The sequence below is a fragment of the Lontra canadensis genome, unplaced genomic scaffold (assembly GCF_010015895.1).
Source record: "Lontra canadensis isolate GAN:19392208 unplaced genomic scaffold, GSC_riverotter_1.0 scaffold126, whole genome shotgun sequence".
Classification (NCBI taxonomy): domain Eukaryota; kingdom Metazoa; phylum Chordata; class Mammalia; order Carnivora; family Mustelidae; genus Lontra; species Lontra canadensis.
The window spans coordinates 1,407,706-1,420,235 of NW_022631120.1; positions in this window are offsets into that span (position 1 = coordinate 1,407,706).

Here is a 12,530-nt window from a genome sequence, read left to right on the forward strand (position 1 = left end):
ATGTTTATAAAAAATAAAATTATAAAAAAAAAAAAAACATCTATATGTTGCCTACAAGAAACTCATTTTAAACCCGAAGACACCTCCAGATTTAAAGTGAGGGGGTGGAAAAGAATTTACCATGCTAATGGACATCAGAAGAAAGCAGGAGTGGCAATCCTTATATCAGGTCAATTAGATTTTAAACCAAAGACTATAATAAGAGATGAAGAAGGACACTATATCATACTCAAAGGATCTGTCCAACAAGAAGATCTAACAATTGTAAATATCTATGCCCCTAACGTGGGAGCAGCCAACTATATAAACCAATTAATAACAAAATCAAAGAAACACATCGACAACAATACAATAATAGTAGGGGACTTTAACACTCCCCTCACTGAAATGAACAGATCATCCAAGCAAAAGATCAACAAGGAAATAAAGGCCTTAAATGACACACTGGACCAGATGGACATCACAGATATATTCAGAACATTTCATCCCAAAGCAACAGAATACACATTCTTCTCTAGTGCACATGGAACATTCTCCAGAATAGATCACATCCTTGGTTCTAAATCAGGTCTCAACCGGTATCAAAAGATTGGGATCATTCCTGCATATTTTCAGACCACAATGCTCTGAAGCTAGAACTCAATCACAAGAGGAAATTTGGAAAGAACCCAAATATATGGCGACTAAACAGCATCCTTCTAAAGAATGAATGGGTCAACCAGGAAATTAAAGAAGAATTGAAAAAATTCATGGAAACAAATGATAATGAAAATACAACGGTTCAAAATCTGTGGGACACAGCAAAGGCAGTCCTGAGAGGAAAATATATAGCTGTACAAGCCTTTCTCAAGAAACAAGAAAGGTCTCAGGTACACAACCTAACCCTACACCTAAAGGAGCTGGAGAAAGAACAAGAAAGAAACCCTAAACCCAGCAGGAGAAGAGAAATCATAAAGATCAGAGCAGAAATCAATGAAATAGAAACCAAAAAAAACGATAGAACAAATCAACGAAACTAGGAGCTGGTTCTTTGAAAGAATTAATAAGATTGATAAGCCCCTGGCCAGACTTATCCAAAAGAAAAGAGAAAGGACCCAAATCAATAAAATCATGAATGAAAGAGGAGAGATCACAACTAACACCAAAGAAATACAGACAATCATAAGAACATATTATGAGCAACTCTATGCCAACAAATTTGACAATCTGGAAGAAATGGATGCATTCCTAGAGACATATAAACTACCACAACTGAACCTGGAAGAAATAGAAAGCCTGAACAGACCCATAACCAGTAAGGAGATTGAAACAGTCATCAAAAGCTCCAAACAAACAAAAGCCCAGAGCCAGACGGCTTCCGGGGGAATTCTACCAAACATTTAAAGAAGAACTAATTCCTATTCTCCTGAAACTGTTCCAAAAAATAGAAATGGAAGGAAAACTTCCAAACTCCTTTTTTGAGGCCAGCATCACCTTGATCCCAAAACCAGACAAGGATCCCATCAAAAAAGAGAACTACAGACCAATATCCTTGATGAACACAGATGCAAAAATTCTCACCAAAATTCTAGCCAATAGGATTCAACAGTGCATTAAAAGGATTATTCACCACGACCAAGTGGGATTTATTCCAGGGCTGCAAGGTTGGTTCAACATCCGCAAATCAATCAATGTGATATAACACATTAATAAAAGAAAGAACAGGAACCATATGATACTCTCCATAGATGCTGAAAAAGCATTTGACAAAGTACAGCATCCCTTCCTGATCAAAACTCTTCAAAGTGTAGGGATAGAGGGCACATACCTCAATATTATCAAAGCCATCTATAAAAACCCATCGCAAATATCATTCTCAGTGGAGAAAAACTGAAAGCTTTTCTGCTAAGGTCAGGAACACGGCAGGGATGTCCGTTATCAACACTGCTATTCAACATAGTACTAGAAGTCCTAGCCTCAGCAATCAGACAACAAAAGGAAATTAAAGGCATCCAAATCGGCAAAGAAGAAGTCAAACTATCACTCTTCACAGATGATATGATACTATATGTGGAAAACCCAAAAGACTCCACTACAAAACTGCTAGAACTGGTACAGGAATTCAGTAAAGTGTCAGGATATAAAATCAATGCACAGAAATTAGTTGCATTTCTCTACACCAACAGCAAGACAGAAGAAAGAGAAATTAAGGAGTCAATCCCATTTATAGTTGCACCCAAAACTATAAGATACCTAGGAATAAACCTAACCAAAGAGGCTAAGAATCTATACACAGAAAACTATAAAGTACTCATGAAAGAAATTGAGGAAGACACAAAGAAATGGAAAAATGTTCCATGCTCCTGGATTGGAAGAATAAATATTGTGAAAATGTCTATGCTACCTAAAGCAATCTACACATTTAATGCAATTCCTATCAAAGTACCATCCATTTTTTTCAAAGAAATGGAACAAATAATCCTAAAATTTATATGGAACCAGAAAAGACCGCGAATAGCCAAAGGAATATTGAAAAAGAAAGCCAGAGTTGGTGGCATCACAATTCCGGACTTCAAGCTCTATTACAAAGCTGTCATCATGAAGACAGCATGGTACTGGCACAAAAACAGACACATAGATCAATGGAACAGAATAGAGAGCCCAGAAATAGACCCTCAACTCTATGGTCAACTAATCTTCGACAAAGCAGGAAAGAATGTCCAATGGAAAAAAGACAGCCTCTTCAATAAATGGTGTTGGGAAAATTGGACAGCCACATGCAGAAAAATGAAATTGGATCATTTCCTTACACCACACACGAAAATAGACTCAAAATGGATGAAGGACCTCAATGTGAGAAAGGAATCCATCAACATCCTTGAGGAGAACACAGGCAGCAACCTCTTTGACCTCAGCCGCAGCAACATCTTCCTAGGAACATCGCCAAAGGCAAGGGAAGCAAAGGCAAAAATGAACTATTGGGATTTTATCAAGATCAAAAGCTTTTGCACAGCAAAGGAAACAGTTCACAAAACCAAAAGACAACTGACAGAATGGGAGAAGATATTTGCAAATGACATATCAGATAAAGGGCTAGTGTCCAGAATCTATAAAGAACTTAGCAAACTCAACACCCAAAGAACAAATAATCCAATCAAGAAATGGGCAGAAGACATGAACAGACATTTCTGCAAAGAAGACAACCAGATGGCCAACAGACACATGAAAAAGTGCTCCATATCACTCGGCATCAGGGAAATACAAATCAAAACCACAATGAGATACCACCTCACACCAGTCAGAATGGCTAAAATTAACAAGTCCGGAAATGACAGATGCTGGCGAGGATGCGGAGAGAGGGGAACCCTCCTACACTGTTGGTGGGAATGCAAGCTGGTGCAACCACTCTGGAAAACAGCATGGAGGTTCCTCAAAATGTTGAAAATAGAACTACCCTATGACCCAGCAATTGCACTGCTGGGTATTTACCCTAAAGATACAAACGTAGTGATCCGAAGGGGCACGTGCACCCGAATGTTTATAGCAGCAATGTCTACAATAGCCAAACTATGGAAAGAACCTAGATGTCCATCAACAGACGAATGGATAAAGAAGATGTGGTATATATATACAATGGAATACTATGCAGCCATCAAAAGAAATGAAATCTTGCCATTTGCGACGACGTGGATGGAACTAGAGGGTATCATGCTTAGCAAAATAAGTCAGTCAGAGAAAGACAACTATCATATGATCTCCCTGATATGAGGGAGAGGAGATGCAACATGGGGGGTTAATGGGGTAGTAGAAGAGTAAATGAAACAATTTGGGCTTGGGAGGGAGACAAACCATAAGTGACTCTTAATCTCACAAAACAAACTGAGGGTTGCTGTGGGGAGGGGGGTTGGGAGAGGGGGGATGGGGTTATGGACATTGGGTAGGGTATGTGCTATGGTGAGTGCTGTGAAGTGTGTAAACCTGGAGATTCACAGACCTGTACCCCTGGGGAAAAAATATATATGTTTATAAAAAATAAAATTAAAAAAATATGTATAACTAATTTTCTTATCCTGTTGCTTACCACTTCCTGTATCTCTTCAATGTATTTATTACACTTACTTTAAGCTCTGTCCCAATAATCCTGCTTTAGGTTGGATACAGTTTTCAGCGTATGGTCTTCTCTTAGAGCTGAGGTCAGCAAACTAATTTTCAGTCAAGGGCTAGCTAGTAAGTATTTTTGGTTTCATGGGCCAGATGGTCTCTGTCACAAAGACTCAACTCTGCCCTTGCGGTGTGAAAGCAGACAATACATAAATGAAAGAACATGGCTGTGTTCCAATAAAACTTTATTCATGGGCACTGAAATGTGAATTTTACATCCTTTCAATGTGTCACAAAATACCATCCTTCTTTCTATTTTCCTTTTCAACCATTTAATGAATTTTGGAACACTAAAAAAAATAAAATAAAATAAAATTCAAAATAAAAACCACTCAGAGCTTGGGGACTGTATATAACGGTGGACAGCTGAATCTGGCTCATGGAGTCTGCTGACCACTCAGTTGAATGCGTGTGTATTCCTCAGTTATCTGGCTATTGTGAACTGTGAGCTAATATTTCCCCAGGCATTTTAGTTGCCCCTTCTCCCTCTATTTCCTATATATTATGCTAAAATGTATTTAAATAAATACTTGCTTGGTTAGGAATTTATACCTGCCTTATATTATTTTTATTTGTAAGTCTTAGATAGTTTTTCTCTTAATCTCAATATGGAGATCCGAAAATTGTTCCCGACAATGGGAACAATTTTCCCATTGTCCGTCTCACCATTATAAGAGGTCCCAAGGAAGGACCTGGTGTTCTCAGTTGTTCTCAGTTGAACCCATATCTCTAATAATTTTATTTGCCACAAGCACTAAGAAGATGGAATTTATCTCTCTTTCTCTCTCTCTCTCTCCTGTTTCATTGTGAAGAAACTCTAAATTCAGGTGAAGATTAATTGATATCGTTATTTATATCTTTCCTTTTGGAGAAAAATCAGGAAGAAACATAAAGATATAAGGTGAACAGACTTTAATTTACAGGATACCTGGAGAACCTGGACACTTTTCCAGTTTTGAACAACATAACAGTGTTGTTCTCTGCTGTCACAGTCTTTCCTAAGTCTGCTAAAACCAGACTTAAAATCAGAATAACACTGATAATACTAGAAGCATCAAAGTTTAAAAGGACCTGAAAATTCACAACTCTCTGAAGTTTAGTGTTTATGCATCTTTCTTTTCATAAAATCATAATAACCATTACTTTGATCCCCCGTCTTGGACATCAACTACCCACTATGGCCTGCCCGGATCCTCCCAGACTGGTAGAGGCAACCTTAGCAATCTAAGAACCAGGCTGCATAACCGCCTCCATCCCGAGCTTGGAGAATGAACTCTCATCACTGCCCAGGCCAAAGCTCCCGCCAGGCAATGGAGAATGACAAGTAGAAAAAAGGAGATGATGTAGATATGCATTTACACAGACTTTGACCAAAGTCTGTGAGGGAAATAAAAGTCATATATGCCAGGATACCTGGGTGGTTCAGTCCATTGGGCAGCTGACTCTTGATTTCAGCTCAGGTCACGACCTCAAGGTCGTGGGATCAAGTCCCACTGTGAGGCTCCATGCTCAGAGCCCAGTCTGCTCTTCACTCTCCCTGCCCCTACTCCTGCTGGTGCTCTCTACCTATCTCTCTAATGAATAAATAAATAATTTTTTTAAAAATCTCATATCCTACACAGAAGGTTTTAGCTGAAATGATTACATCATAGACGCACTCCTCCCAAAATCTTTCCTACAATTTCCACCAAGATGGAGGCTCTACCTTTAATTACAATTTACTTCATTTACATGTGGCTTTTCTTATTTTGTCCTTATCGTGAGAAGAGAGCCCTATTTTATGGGCAACTAATAGTGCAGTCTTCAGTTGGTTGAGATTCGGCTATATTCTTTTTTCATTTTTAAAGATTTTATTTATTTGACAGAGAGAAATCACAAGTAGGCAGAGAGGCAGGTAGAGAGAGAGAGAGAGAGAGAGAGAGGAGGAAGCAGGCATCCTGCTGAGCAGAGAGCCCGATGCAGGACTCGATCCCAGGACCCCGAGATCACGACCTGAGCCGAAGGCAGAGGCTTAACCTACTGAGCCTCCCAGGTGCCCCAAGATTCAGCTGTATTCTTGACTCATCTTATTTTTTTTTTGGTCTTTGAGAGCATAGACAACTCCCCACCTTGCTTGTTCCTATTTTTCCATCAAGCTTTGGTGACTTCAAAATCTCTGATTTTCTTACATTTTCAGCGTCTTCTGATCCATGCTGGTCACTACAATGAAAGCTTTCATCGTATGCCTCTGGTTTCTATATTAAGTATCCACACAGTTAAAAACACTGTTTTCTCAACAGTACTCAGAACCTCCTTTCATATCCTCCTCAAACACAGACACAGAATCATTCATGAACAATGAATGAGTTTTTTCTCATTCCTACGTCACCTACAATGTCAATATTCCTGTCATACACTGTGACTTTACCATAATCCAGGTCATCTCCACTTAAACTAGGGGACTAATTCAAATCTAAATCTTAAGGGGCACCTGGGTGGCTCAGTAGGTTAAGCCTCTGCCTTCGGCTTAGGTCATGATCTCAGGGTCCTGGGATGGAGCCCCACATCGGGCTCTCTGCTCAGCGGGGAGCCTGCTTCCCCACTCTCTGCCTGTTTCTCTGCCTGCCTCTCTGCCTACTTGTGATCTCTATCTGTCAAATAAATAAATAAAATCTTTAAAAAATAAAAAAAATAATAAATCTTAAGATACCCTGGCAAAAATAGGATACATCCCTCTCTACACACTTGATGCACCAAAGAAGTTCATTTATTATATCTGAAAGCATTTGGGGCAAAAATAATTTTCTGAAATGGAACTTGGAGGCAATACCAACAAAATCCTAGTTTAAGACCTTGTCAGTAATTATGCTAATCTGGTTCTAAGGGGGTTGGATGCATTCCAAATCCTCCTTTCCAAAATCACATTCCAATTGGTCTAGGGAGTTTTTTTCCAAGCACTTCAGCCTACTATCTCTGTGTCTTCTCCAAACTCTTGAGGGCTTATTGTCAGTGGCATTTGTTTGACAGCCAAACACAAGGATTTACCTTTCTCTCCCATTACTGAGTTATCTTTCCATATACAGGGCCAGCTGCACACATTAGCTGATAAGCTCTTTAAGAGAAGTGGCTTCTGCATATAAGAAACAGAGATACGACATATCTGAATTTTTATAAAATTAATGGGTATGCATGGAGACAGGCAGCAACAGGGTTGAGAGCAATGTAAACAGATCTCACAAGAATTTCAAACAAGCTGAATGAACATGCCTCTCCAGTAAAGACACAACAGCATCTCATAGGAATCTCATTCCTCTGTATCAAACAGAACTCTGATTTCCTCCCCAAACTTGCCCCTTTTCATTTCTTCCCTATTTCAGCCAATCATAATACCAAAGACTCCCTACTTCAGCCAATCATAATACCAAAGACTCAAAGACTTCTCCCCACAGTCAAACTTCAGCAAGTCCTCTGGACTCAATCCATAAAACATATCGTAAATCTATTTCTTTTGCCCTCCAAGGCAACATCCTTAATCCAAGCCATCACCATTTCTCCCTCTAAAATCTAAGGTACCCTTGGCAAGTATTTCCATTAGGATTCATTTCCAATCCACACTATGCAGCAAAGTGATCTTTTCAATTTAGCACACGGATCAGACACCCTACTTAAGACACCCTGCAGAGTTTCCAGTAGGCTTTGGGTAGACAGCACACAAAGTTATGCTGGACTTTAAGTGGCCATAAAACAGAGGGACAAATGCCCCCTATGTTATACTGATTTCCCTTGGTCTCCAGAATCCCCAGTAGGAGAGTTGCACACACACACATGTCAGGGACACTACTACAGAAAGTAGGAAAGCTCCGAATGTACTTGAAGCTTAAGTCACCATCCCAGAAATATTTCCAAGGACTGCATTAGTTTCCTGTGGCTGCTGTAATGTTACTACAAACATGGTGGCTGATGACGTGAGCAATTTTTCTCTCATAGTTCTGGAAACCAGAAGTCTGAAATCAGTCTCACTGAGCTGAAATCAGTGTGTTGGCATGCCTGCATGTTCCCGGGTGGAATCCAGCCCTTGTCTCTTCCAGCTTCTGGTGGCTGCAGGTGACTCCTTCACTTGTGACCACATCACTCCAATCTTCAAAACCAGCATCATCAACTCTCTCTCTGCTCTGTCGTGTCATCTCGCTTTCCTCTGTGCCTGAATCTCCCTCTGCCTCTCACTTCCCTGTGGTGGCATTTAGGGTCCACTCAGATAATCTAGGATTATCTCTTCATTTAAAAATCTTTCATTTAGTCATATTTGCAAAGACCCTTTCTCCAAATAAGGTCAAGCTCCAGGTTCCAGGGAGTAGGACCTGGTATCTTTGTGGTGCCATTATTTTAGCCAACTACATGGACCATCTAGAGGTTTCTATTTGAGATAATGTAGGCAGCCATCAAGCTTCCTTTGAACCAAACTCTGAACCACCAAAGCAAAACTCACATGAGGGGATAAAACAAACAAACAAACAAATGAAACAACAACAAAAACAGGACACCCACTGTTCCTGAGAAATATGTCTTCACCTTCAAGCATGACAAAATGTCCATTTCCCTGGACTCTTCTGACAGACTCTCATTGCCTTTACAATAAATTCAAAAATCCTTACCGTAACCTATACGTTCAACATGATCTGGTTGCTCCTTGCTTCTCTGACCGTGTCTCATACCACACACCCCTGTCCTCAGCAGCTCTTTCTTCTTTTTTTCTTTTTTTTTCCCCAAGATTTATTTATTTATTTGACAGAGAGAGAGACAGAGAGAGACAGAGATCACAAGTAGGCAGAGAGGCAGGCAGAGAGAGGGGGGGAAGCAGGCTCCCTGCTGAGCAGACAGCCCAATGCAGGGCTTGATCCCAGGACCCCGGGATCATGACCAGAGCTGAAGGCAGAGGCTTTAACCCACTGAGCCACCCAGGTGGCCCCTCAGCAGCTCTTTCAATAAACAGAACTTAGGAAGGACTTCTGACCTATTATTTGTTATCTTCTCTGTATTTGCTATCTTCTCTGCCCAGTATTATTTTCCCCCAGATTTTTCTGGCAAGCTCCTTCTTTTCATTTATATCTCAGTGTGAATACAATCTCTTCACAGAGGTATCTCTGTTTTGTTTTCTTCTATTTCTTCTAACTGTGTCAAACTACTTGTTTAGTGATTTGTTTGCTTTCTTATTATGAGTCTCTTCTTATTAGAATATAACTTCCTTGGCATGAGGAATCTTGTCTTTCTTCCCTGTTTTAGCTCCAGTGCCTGGCACAAAAATCCATTCTCTCAAGATGTAACAAGAGCAGGATAGGTAAGGTTGAGAAGCAATATAAGCTTCCTAGGGTTTTCGTAAGTGTTTGATGAATAAATCAATAAAGGCGGTCAAGGAGAGGGGTCAGAGTAGCACTGTGAAAGCCCCGTAAAAATATCTCTAAGCAAAGCCCTCAGAAAGGGAATGCCATTCATGTGAAAGCACACTGGTGCTTTGGGCTGTGTCAGTATCAGGTGGGATTGTATCATGCAGAAACAGAAAGCCAAGAAAGTAAAGATATTCTTAGTTTATAGCTAGGATCTCAACATTTTGGCAACCTTTCAACACTGTTAAGTTTTACAAGGAACAAATATCTTCAATGCGGAGAAAAGTTGGTGTTTTTCAGAGAGAAATATTAATGCATTCTGGAGATGAATGTAATTATCTTCCCCATAAGAGTATTCGATATAGGATAAAAGATGAGGAAAACAATGTCGTTCTTGTTTTATTGTTTCAAATGTTCTCTATTAACAGGAAGCCCCTTCAAAATGGCTTTCTAGAGAGGCCCCTTATGAGGCATATTGCATGAAACTAGGGGGAGGAACTACTTTTGGAGATGTGATCACAAAATCATGGTGTTGCTGCCAATATTCCACTGGATAAAGCTCTTCAAAGATAAAATCATTAGCTATTAGATAGAACTTCTTGTTTGATGATAGATGATAACATAATCAATCAGCAAAATTCCATTTAGGAATAGCCTTGCCTCACTCCAATCTTACAGAATTCTTTAACTTAATAACAAAGGGCCTTCTTGTTCTAAGTGCATTTCAGATCCCAGGAAAGAGTGCTAACGAAAGTTTAGATTTAACACATAAGAAAACACGGCCAAAACTATCTATAAAGATCTAGCCCAAGTCATCAATCCTACCTACTATTGGGTCCTTTTGTGTAGTAATCCTACTATTGGGATCTAAGGGAGTCCTTTTCCCTCCCTGGGTCTACAATCTCTCACCTACACAGAGGGAAATGTCGCAAATCATCCCCAGCCTCAGGATTTGATGGAGATTTACTTACTTTTAACACCCAAGGCAATGCTGTGGTAAGTAATGAAACATTCAAGCAGAAACTGTGAGACAGCATCCTAGGCTAGTTTGTGGTCTGAGGAAGGCTGATCTACTGACATAGGAATAAGTATGGGTGACAGAGGAGTGCCAGGAAGCCCTTGACTTTTTCCCCCAATCAACCACTTAGGAATAAGAAACTGGTGATCAGCCAGTCCTACCTGCCTTATTCTTACTTGTTTATATAGGGTGTTGGCAGCTCAGTTTCATCTTGGGTCAATGACACACAAGTCATGGTGGACATATATGTAGTTATCTATTCATATCATACTATGTGCAACCAAAACACATTCCAGTGTCCCACAGTGATTTTCCACAACTCTTGAGAAGCAGGGACCAGGAAATCCTGATTTGACTGTTCACAAAGCCACCTGAATGAATGACCCATATGGACTGAATTGCTCATCACCATGGCAGAATGCCCTCAAACTTGAACCATCAATATGAGCAAATGGCATACACATCCTTTTATCTGAAACATTCATGCTTTGGATCGCACGAGTCCTAATGGAAACCACTCTTCTTATATACGGATCATAAAACTGGTCACTTCCCATTTCTTCAAAACTCTTTCCATTTGGGGAGACGCTTGGTCCAGTTTCTGCGAAGAGTTCTATAAAATGGTTTTGACTATATCTTTAAGTAACAACCTCTTCTCTTTTTCAAAGAATTGTTTCCACTGAGCATAATGCAGCCTTTATGAATTTTTTAACTGACCTTCTTTGTACGTTTTTCTCTCACTAAAATGGAAAACGGGCTTCTCAGGAAGCTTTTCTGAGCCTTAAAAACTTTAAAAGAATGTGTTTCCTTATTCCACTTCTAAGTTTAGCAGCACAAGAATGAATCTCATCCTTCATGCCCTAATCACTACAAGATGCGCATTTCTGAAAACCATCACGAGAACGCCAGTTACCCTTTGCAGGCTTCCAAAAAGAAACCTAACCTTTTAGTGGCCCACAGCTATTCTGGGATAAAGATATAAAAGACTCTTGTCCAGGAATGGTTTTCTTGGGAGAGCTTCTGAGCCTTCTTGATACCACAGTGTTCCCACCTCTCCAGATGCTCGGGGGGCTTCACGTGGGCAACAGATGCTCCAAATTCCAAAAACCTCTCCTCTCTTTGAGCCCCATTCCATGAGACTGGGTTCTCAGAGAGCTCTGAAGAATATCAACACAGTAAATGAATTCACAGTACAACGCAGTGTTGATAATGCCACCCATATCTACCTCAAGGGGGTGCATTTCTGGAGTTTTCCAGGTGGTCTGAGGCCAGAGAGGTTGGAGCCAAGGAGGATTTCCTTCCTGCCGAACTGAGGCACGAGGCCTAGGCCTATATTCGCCACTGGTCCCAAGTTTATTTGTGTGACTAAAAATAAAACCCATCTAAAACCAAATACAATTTGGAATGAGGCAGGAGTTTGTTCTTAACTTTCATGCAACATCCAGGGCAGGAATAACATCCTGTCGTAACAGAATCCTCTCTACTCCAACCTCCACAAGATGTTCTTCCCCCTTACAGCCCTCTGGTCACTGGAGAGAAGAGTGCACAGTAAGAAATGCATCCCAACTTAAACTAGCTCTCTGTGCTCCCTTCCCCAGCTCTCTCCTAGCACAGAATCACTTTCAAAAGAAAAATTAACCTCACTTGCTAAACCCTGAAAAGGCAAAGGTCTTCTTTTTTTAAAGCTTTCTTGAGAAGGCAGCACATAAGAAAGTCATAAGCAAGCCTTTTAGAAATTGTTATTTACACATCTTTTTCTGCAAGTCCCACTTCTTAGCCTGTCTTCCCGCTTCTAGTTTTCCTTGCTTCCTCATTTTTTCTCTCCTCTTATCCCTCTTTCTGTGGAATCATCTGTCCTGCTCTAAATTTCTATCATCCCCTAGGTGACCCCTCCTATCAGCATGATAAAAGGACCACATTTTTTCCTCGCTCACTCTCTCCCATGTGAGGAAGGTGCCCCCTTTACCCCCGCCTTTACTCACAATGAGCAGGGTCTGGAAGACAGATGCCAC